We start from the raw sequence: 9873 nt of genomic DNA, 5'->3' as shown, positions 1-9873 counted from the left end.
ATACGACACCTTTGCTCATAAAATGAGGTTAGCCCCCAAATCTTCTTGTTGCAAACACCAGAGCCCCTTGGCAAAGTAGTGTCAAATTAAAATGGATTTTCTTAAATATGCAATATGTCCAGTACTCGTAGCAGAGTGAACACCAAAACAAACTCGGGCCTCACAAATATAAACACATACTTCTCTGTCCATTCACTATCGAAATTCCTGTTTTTTGAGTCAGTTTTTCTTTCTTTTGAAGTAGAAAGCTACATGACGTCAGAGATCTTTTATGTAATTATGAGATTCAGTTTGGAAACTGTTTGGTTCAGTATGAAACTGGCAGGACAAATTATTCAATTAGACTGTGGTTTAATGGGAAACACTGGGCCCAGTTGTTCAGAAGTTATCTGACTGGACTTTGGATTGGATCAAATCTTGAAAATGGGTTGTTCAAAACTAGAAAAAGGATAATGGATTTGGATTAGATCACGTAATCCAATCTTGCTTTTGATCTGGATCAAACCTTCAGTCTGTGTTCAAAACTTTTTGGTGGGATTGAGATAATTTTGAATCAGAAAATCTGGATTATTCTGATCCCAACAGAAGGCTGGATTCAGACTGGATTCCAGGAACCATTGTTTGCATGTTCTCCTTGTGTATGCGTGTGTTCCTCAACAACTATACGTGAAAGCAACTTCAAATTGACATTTCTCTAATTATATACACTAGTTAAGATCGTATTTAAAGGCAGACCAGCAACTCATGAAAGGGTAAAACAAAACGTAATGATGCCTTCGACACATTGGCTTTAAGGCAACTCTGTGTCTGTGGTCATCACACTCACCATCACCTTCAGCTTCTTCTTAGAGATGCTGTGTGACAGCATCTGCTGGCGATACAGCAGATGCTGTCAGATGGCTTGCCACCTTTCAGGCAGCAGGCCATGGTTGAACATGAACAAAGCGAGAGCAGAAAAAACTATGATGGTTATCAGGTTTTGGGGACTTTTGGACGTAGATGTCATCTTCGAGTCTGCAACCGGGAAGATGAAGAACAACAGGAAGACGTACAGCGTACTCGCCCAACAAAATCCTTACAATCAGCCCAATAACGTAACCCACCATGGCACCATAAGCATTTGTCACTTCAACAAAGAGCACACAGACCAGATGGGGGAATATGAGGGTGTAGGAAATGTCTGCTCCAAGAATCCAGAGGACCAGGGTGCTGTTGGTGAAGAAAGTTATAGATGTCCCAACCACACCCACAACCACCACTGTGATCCGAATCACCCATTGCATTTCATAGTCTGAGGCCTGGGAAAGGGAGACATACAAAAGGAGACTACACTTCCCTATTCATTCACGAACCTGTGCTTTCGGAAAAAAAAAATCATTTGACTTTTTTTAGTTTGCTATCATTATATAAAGGTTCAGGACAAAGAGCAATCAGCCCCCGTCCGCATCTCTAGAGACACCATCAACGCCTTGTACAGCTCACTTCTTTGCGCAGGATGTTCTTGTAGATGTTTGACGAGAGAATCGACGTAGCGGATAGCAGGCCTGAGTCTGTGGACGACATGACGGCAGCGCCCACAGCTCCGATTCCAGTGATTGAGATGTAAGACGGAGTGAGGTATTGTAGGTTCAGGGGAAGGATAAACATCTTTTCGCCACGTAAAAATGGAGATGGAGAGCCATACAACGTCAGGTTCCAGTCTGAGAAAAAGATCAACAGTCAGATTTTGGGGAGATTTTCCTCACAAAAGCAGAGTGATATTTCTGAAAGAGTTTGTCCATTTAACATTGTTGCACTGTTAAAATGAAAATACTGTGTAAGTGTTTTAAGGTGTGACTTGAAGGTGCAGTAACAAAGTAACCTGGTTCAGGTTGATCAAAATGATTCATATTTTATGGTAAATCAGTGAACTATATTCTCACAGAGAGCACAGCTTAGAGGTATATAAATGTGTGTAGGACCACCACTATGTGAGTATAGTTGGGTTTACAGTAGTACTGCACATCTTGCTGCTGTAAATATGTTTTACCACTAGCACTAACCATTGCGCAGAGTCCACATGTCGATAAAGGAAGGTAACTCGCCAAATTAGCACCGGCAAAGTTTCTAATCATCAATAAACACAAATTACTCAGGCCACGTGTTTGTATTAATGGTCTGTTATCTCTAAGACAATTCCCACCTGTGGAAGCAGCGACAGCCCCAACTAAGACAGGAGGAATTCCTAGTATGGCAATCATGAGTGGAGCAGCATAGCAGGTTAACTGGGCTGTTTGTGATGAGGAGGCAGACAGCGTCCTCTGGTGGAAGCACTGAAATGAAACACTTCCGAGAGCCTGGGGAAAAAACAGCAGAGGGAGATGAAGAGGACACATGATGAGGCCAGGTGATTCACTTTTGGAGCAAAGGTCAAGGTCAACATAAATATGGTCTGAAAAACACATTCTCCTAGATATCTCTGTAAATAATAGAAAGACTGTCTAAGCTTATGTTGATCTGAAAATTATTCATCAAATGATGTGATATGATAAGCAACGCCATGAAGAAGTCACCAAGAAGTCAGAAAATGACGTCATGAGTTTGAAAATGCACTTTTAAGGGATCACTGCATTCTATGTGAGTAGAAGCTCTACCTAGAGCTTATATGGATCATTTATGATCATTTATGTGGTAGGAATGAGAGAGACAGAGAGAGAGAGAGAGAAAGAGACCCTGGGGAACAGAGCACTGCACACAGCTCTACAATGAAGTGTCTACCTGTGTGTGTGTGTGTGTGTGTGTGTGTGTGTGTGTGTGTGTGTGTGTGTGTGTGTGTGTGTGTGTGTGTGTGTGTGTGTGTGTGTGTGTGTGTGTGTGTGTGTGTGTGTGTGTGCGTATATATAAAAAGCCTACTCAAAGTCACTTAGAAAAGCACGGTTACAGTTTCACTCCAACATCATCAATACAAGTCCTGGAAACTCCAAGCAGCTTTTCTCTACCAAAAATCATCTCCTCAAGCCTCAAACTCTCTCACACACCGATACCACAGAAGAGCAGTGCAATAACTTCATCAGCTTCTTCGCGAAAAAAGATGACACCATACGCTCTCTTCTCTCCAGCTCCTGTGCTCTGCCTGTCCCTACTGCCGACCCACTTCCTGAGAGTTTCCATTCTCTCTGCTGCTTCCCCAAGATCTCTCAGCGAGAGCTTGAGGACATCATCCACAGGATGAAACCTGTACCCTTGACGCTTTTCCTACAGCCCTGGTAAAATCCAACATCTGCGCTCTAAGTCCCCTAATCACCCAAGTCATCAACCACTCACTCCAGACTGGATATGTTCCATCTGCTCTCAAAACTGCTGTCATCAGACCCCTCCTCAAAAAACCCACCTTAGACCCAGAAATCCTCGCCAACTACAGGCCCATTTCCAACCTCCCATTTCTGTCCAAAGTGCTGGAAAAAGTAGTAGCCACACATCTTCAGGACCACCTAAATTCTCACTCCCTATTTGAGAAGTTCCAGTCCGGATACCGTTCCGCCCACAGCACCGAAACAGCCCTGTTCAGGGTCACAAACGACCTGCTGATGGCGGCTGACACTGGATCACCATCGCTCTTCATCCTTCTGGATCTGTCTGCAGCTTTCGACACGGTTGACCATAACATCCTCCTTCAGCCCCTCCACCACACCATCGGACTCTCTGACTCCGCCCTGAGCTGGTTCAAGTCCTACCTGTCTGGAAGAACAGAATACGTCTCCTTGGGAGGAGCAAAATCGCAAACACTCACTGTCACTTGTGGAGTCCCCCAAGGGTCGGTTCTCAGCCCCACTCTGTACACCCTCTACACTCTTCCCCTTGGCCGCATCATCAGCCAGCTTGGAATATCATTCCATTGCTATGCTGATGACACACAGCTCTACATAAAAAAACGATCCTATCTCATCTGCAGCCTCACTGTCATCGTCATCATCATCTCTGAGCTCCTGCCTTGAGGAGATAAAGGTGTGGATGACAGAAAACTTTCTAAAGCTTAATAGTTCCAAAATAGAAGCTATTTTAGTTGGCACACCACACCAGGTCGAGTCATCCCCCATAACCCAAATTACCTTCTCTGGTCAAAGTATACCCCTAACATCAACAGTCACCAACCTGGGTGTAAGATTTGATCCTCATCTTACATTTGAAACCCACATTAAAAATCTGTGCTAGACCTCCTTCTATCACCTCAGGAACATTGCCAAACTCCGTCCCACACTCTGTCTGTCAGATGCCGAAAAACTTCTCCACGCCTTTGTCTCCTCAAGGATGGACTACCGCAACGCTCTCCTCATCGGGACTCCTAGCAAGAGCATTCATAAGCTTCAATACGTCCAAAACAGCGCCGCTAGGATCCTGATGAGGATACGAAAACTTGATCACATCAGACCCGTCCTTCACTCACTACACTGGCTTCCTGTCTCATTCAGGATTGAATACAATATCTCCCTACTCACCCATCAGTGCATCCATGGCAATGCCCCTCCCTACCTCAAAGATCTACTCTCACCACAAACCTCCTCACCCAACCTCCGCTCCGGAAACAAAACCTTCATCCTTCACCCATCCAGGACCAGGCTGCGCACCATGGGGGATCGACCTTTCTGCTCAGCCGCTCCTCCCCTGTGGAATTTCCTCCCAGACCACCTGAGGGCTCCTAGAAGGAATATCTCTTAAGATGTGCCGAAAAACCTAACCTTTTAAGCAAGCATTTGCATCCTAAACATTGTACTTTTTCTTCTACCAATCTTTTTTCTTTTTAAACCTATTTTTTGTAGCACTTTGAGATTGCTTTTAGCAATGAAAAGTGCTCTATAAATAAAATGTTTTATTATTATTATTATTATTATTATTATTATTATATTTACACACATACAAAAGCAATGTGCATGCAGGTTATGTATTGCCCCTCTGATGCTTTACACTTAAAACTAAACTTGCAGTGACATCAAATGTCAGTGTAAAGGAGGACACACTCAGTTGGTATGTCTGTCCAGTGGCTTTCGCTGATCTTGATGATTTAACCAGGAAAAATGCAGCACATATACTTGCCTGTAGATATTAACGTTGTGTGAGTCAAATGAGTATGCTACTGACGATGGAAGTTCATTATTTACCAGCAATAAGAAGTCATCAATCCCATTCCAGACTTTGTCCAGCTCCAGAGAACCAACCCATGGTTCTTGAAAAGTGTGGTTGAAAGCAGTCTGCGCAATGTTTGCAGATGTGGAGTTGAACAGAAGGAAGGGGACACACAGCCACTGCAAACAGATACTGAGATCATCATAAGGAAGACCTTAGCACAACAGGTTAGTTATTTAGTCAGATGGAAAACCTTAAATATGACCTTTAAACATTCACTGGTATTCCCTCTTTTTTTAAATTTCTATTGACAGATCCCATGTGTTGGTCTCCCCTACGGCCAATTGCTGTTAACCGAATTGAGGTAAATTTTCAAAGATTGCTTTCCGCTTTCAACAGTTGACAGTGGAGACATACAGGAAACATGGACAGAAAGCAAGAGATGTGAACACACAGCAAAGGTTCCTGGTTGGTATCAACCCCTGGTCTTTGCAATCATGCTTCTGCCTTGGAGACCTTCAAGGAGAGGTGTAATTATTCTTGGTGTTTGCCATGTATCAAACATGGCTCCTCAAGTTATCAAATCGATCTCAAAGTAATTCGGCTGCTTCAGTATCGACCTGTGAAATCTTCCCTGCTGTCCACACTGAGTCAACACTGCTTGAGAACTTAAATTTAAATTTGTACCACCTCAAACAAAAGCAACAAGCTTATTTCCCAGGGTTAAACCTAACCCTGAGAGTAAAAAAAGTGATTTAAGTAATTTGGAAACAATGACAGATGAACATCTATTTTCAGACAATATTTCACCCGTACTTACTTAAAATCAAAAATAAACTCCTTATGCCCTTTCGGTGGCACTGCTACTAAAATATATATTGAATATATAAATTGAGCTTTATACAAGCTATTAATGAACTGTACATAACTGAAGATACGGTAAGTCTTTCAAATGAACGCATGCTACTGTAGATGCTGTCTAACTCACCAAACTGAGGAAAGCTAGAGAGAGCTGAATGATGTCAGTGTAGGCCACTGAGTACAGGCCTCCTAACAAAGTGTAGATAATGGCCACAGCCGATGAGATCTTAACAGTATAGACATAGGGCAAGTCAAGTATCACACTCATAGTGGCTCCTGTTAGACAAACCAACAAGCAAAGATGTGCAAATATTAATGTTTTGCAACCACTAAATGAAAATGTGTGTTCTTTTCTTGGCTTGTCTGTTTGTTTACCTAAGCCGAGCAGAGTGCAGGACACCCACAGCACATCCACAAGCAGGGCAGGCAGTACCAGAGCACCGCTCAGCACTCTGCCGTACCTGATCTGGAATGGGTCCATCATGGTGACACACCTCTTGTCCCTCATTGGTTTGGTGAAGAAGAGACCACCTTGTGCAGTGGATGAGATGTTAACTGTTATTTTGAAGTTGATATCTGAATATATTTGAATAACTCATAGTTATCCTGGAATTTGTTGGGTCTATGTGCACTGTAAGTTACCAATTTGTTGGGTCTATGTGCACTGTAAGTTACCAATATTAAGTACATCAAGTGCACCAAAACAAATTGTGTAGCTGTTGAATAAAAATGATTTATATTGTTGTAAAGGACAAAAAATGAATAACATTTTGATTACAGAACAAATGAGTCATATAAAAACAATGTGTTTATGTCTGGTATCCAGATCAGCACAGCTGATCCTGTCTTTATGGTGTATATCTTACCTAGTATGAAAGACAGAGTAGTGTATAGGCATAAGAGCCCATATCAAACCCATTGTAGGAGTGTACACTGCCTCAGCAAACCCATGTAGCTGCACAGGCATCACACACACACACACGCACGCGCGCGCACACAGAATTTGGCACTATCCTTATTTAACATGCTAATGGTCTAGCTGTGGAATAAAGTCTTTAAAACAAAGTAAATGTTTTAGAGGGGCAACGTGTACATTTTAACCATAAGGTTCATGCTATGCAGACCGCACATCATTCTGAATGCGTGCACCTGTGCCTTGAATCATGAATCCACAGCCCACCACTTGACTAAAATGTAATCCTTCAATTAGTTTGCTAAAAGTAATCTGCACCCCAAGACATAATTTGAATGAAACTAACAGTATCCACAGGATTAATGAATTGCCTTGGTCTGTGAATCTGCAGCCTGGCTACCCTTCTCTTTCATAAAAAAAAAAACAACTTGCACTCTGATGCACTGATCAAACAATAAACCATTCACGATTCAAATCATCAGGTCAAAATCAGTTGCTACTCAAGCAAAGATCTCAAATATGTGCATGCGGAAATTTGTGTTTGTTTCAAATGTTGTTTTGAGATAATAAATGTTCTCAGGATAACATGATGATAACAAGAACAAGTCTTCACGTATAATTACAGGTTAAATAAACAAATAGATTAACTTAGCACATCAAACATTTTAATGCAAATGTACCTATGATTAGCTGGGCAAAGATGAGTGTCTCAGCCCCACTGACGAACTTACCAGTCATGGTGAAAATCCCCACCAGCAAGCTGATATTCCTGTCACCAAGAAGCAACACTTCGGTCCTGTCCCCACGGCTGTACCTCTCAATCGCCCTGGACTTTCGGGCGGCCCACATCCCCGTCCCCAGAATAAGGATGTAGAACAACACCACCGCGACCACACCAGCAATGTTCAGAGCCATGTTTGTCGGCCACTGCGGAGCACACTGAGATGCAGGTCAGCTGAACGGCTAAATATTGACACTGCGAGTTGTGTGCTAAAATAGTTCACCTAGGGGTCAGGCAGGGACATCGAAAACATGCTTTAGTGACACTTTTGCTGTTCACCAGGGGTATTTGTATTGCTGATGTTCAACTTAATCTCGTTAACTTCAAATTAAAGCAAGGCAAAGCAAAGAATAGGTGGGCCTTGCACATCCAAGACCAATCATATATTTACAGGTTCTGAATATAGCCAATGTTAACCAAAACAGACCACTACCACTATAATTGAATGAAAGCAGTTTTATCATAACTTAATTTAGCCTACATAGATGATTATAACAAGAGGCGACGGTGCTTGCTGTTGATCCCTGCAATGATTTCATTGAAGTTCAATAATTCAGTCAGTTCTCTTTCAAAGGACAGCAGGGACAAAGAGTTCAGTATGTTAGTCATTCATTGATGCCCTGACGCCAGTTTTTATCCGAGTGACAGCTGAAAAGAGTCTCTCAACAGTACAGCTTGTTATAGGCAAGGTGACGAGGGCAAATGTCGCCATGTGCCTCTGCTTCAGCTGCAATGACTGAAGTGTGAGGCAGGTTCTGAGAGCAGTCCTGAGAACTCCCTCTATCGCACCTAAGATGAACTTTCTATCACACGGTCACTGAAAGACCTGGCAACACAACTCACTCTTGGACATTTCGAATGGGGTTAGGGTTAGGGTGTCCTCATGTAGCCTGCTATTATTACTGCAGTTATATACTGCAGAGACACTTTCCTGCCTGCGCAAACTACCACTTCTACTGATTCTACTCAACTAAAATTACCACTGCTTTATATAACTCTTACCCCTGGACTTCCCCTTTTCACTACTTCTGCTATGTCACGACTAATGCCGATAATGATATAGCTAAAGTATTTATAGTACTATAAATAGTATTTGAATTAAAATAAATATTATGATGACGGCTAGTTAATGTATCTCTCTATTCTCTATTTCTCAAGGCTCCGTTGTTTTTTTCTATTCAAATTTATACGTCTCATTGTCAGACCATATTCAGCACTAGTGATTACGTTTCACTGCAAGTTGCATTATCTTGGGATTTCAGACATTTTCACTATTTTCAAGCATTCAATGCAAATCATTAACATGTGACTGCAGCTCTACCCACTGAAGCTAAAACACCACAAGCCCCACTAACACCATGGCTCAGCACAAGCTCAAAAGAGAGTTCCTACGTTGACTTTCAAGGGTCTGAAGTTGTGACAATGTGAAATACAAGCAGGTTCGTGTCAGATAATACATAGACACAAGATATACAAATCTTACAGTATGCTATATAGACTATAGCTGTTATATATAACTTTATACATCATAATATGCACTTGCAACTTGTTGATCATGTTATAGTAACCTATTGAGGATAGCCTATACACAGTAACCTATAATCTCTAGAAGTGTGCTGTTTTTTAAAACAGCTTCAGTCCAATTGTGTTTATCTGAACTGCGGCCAATGTAAAGTGCCCAGAGATAATGTATGTTGTGATTTGGCGCTAGACGTAAAGTTGAATTGAATAGTAAAGTGAAAACAATGTCCAATACATCCATTACAATGACAAACATGTGAAGAGTTTAACAATTCAATTCAATACATTCCTACCCGTTTATATGGGAAAATGTCAGAGACCATCTTGTGCCATGGTTATGTTTTAAAAAGGAGGTGCAAACTTGAAAAAATTAAAAATAAAACAAATTTCTTCCTTTTCTTTTACACCTCATAACCACAGCCATCTGCGCTAGTCTAGATAAGTGTTTGATGGTGCTTTTAGGAATGCATGAAAACGGTTTATAACTCAATGGACAGGGAATGATTAGAAGAATGGCTGCTTCATATATGACATATTTATGAAAATATTGTGTAAAAAACCTAGTTAAACAATGTTGAACCGGGGGGTTGCGATACTGAAAAATCGAAAGGCTCAAAGTTCAAAGTCCAACAACTGTGACAAAGTGCAAACAGTTTGAACAGGTTCCAATGCCTACGTCAAATTAGACAAGAGCATT

General features: G+C 41.7%; 1 pseudogene; it reads right to left on the bottom strand.

Moving 5' to 3' along the window:
- Positions 1-334: 334 nt before the first annotated feature.
- On the bottom strand, positions 335-9203 carry LOC118312087 (annotated as a pseudogene).
- Positions 9204-9873: the final 670 nt, after the last annotated feature.

Source organism: Scophthalmus maximus, chromosome 8, assembly GCF_022379125.1.
Source record: "Scophthalmus maximus strain ysfricsl-2021 chromosome 8, ASM2237912v1, whole genome shotgun sequence".
Taxonomy (NCBI): Eukaryota; Metazoa; Chordata; class Actinopteri; order Pleuronectiformes; family Scophthalmidae; genus Scophthalmus; species Scophthalmus maximus.
The sequence above is the reverse complement of the archived record's forward strand: the minus strand, read 5'-3'. Positions and strand labels throughout refer to the sequence as shown.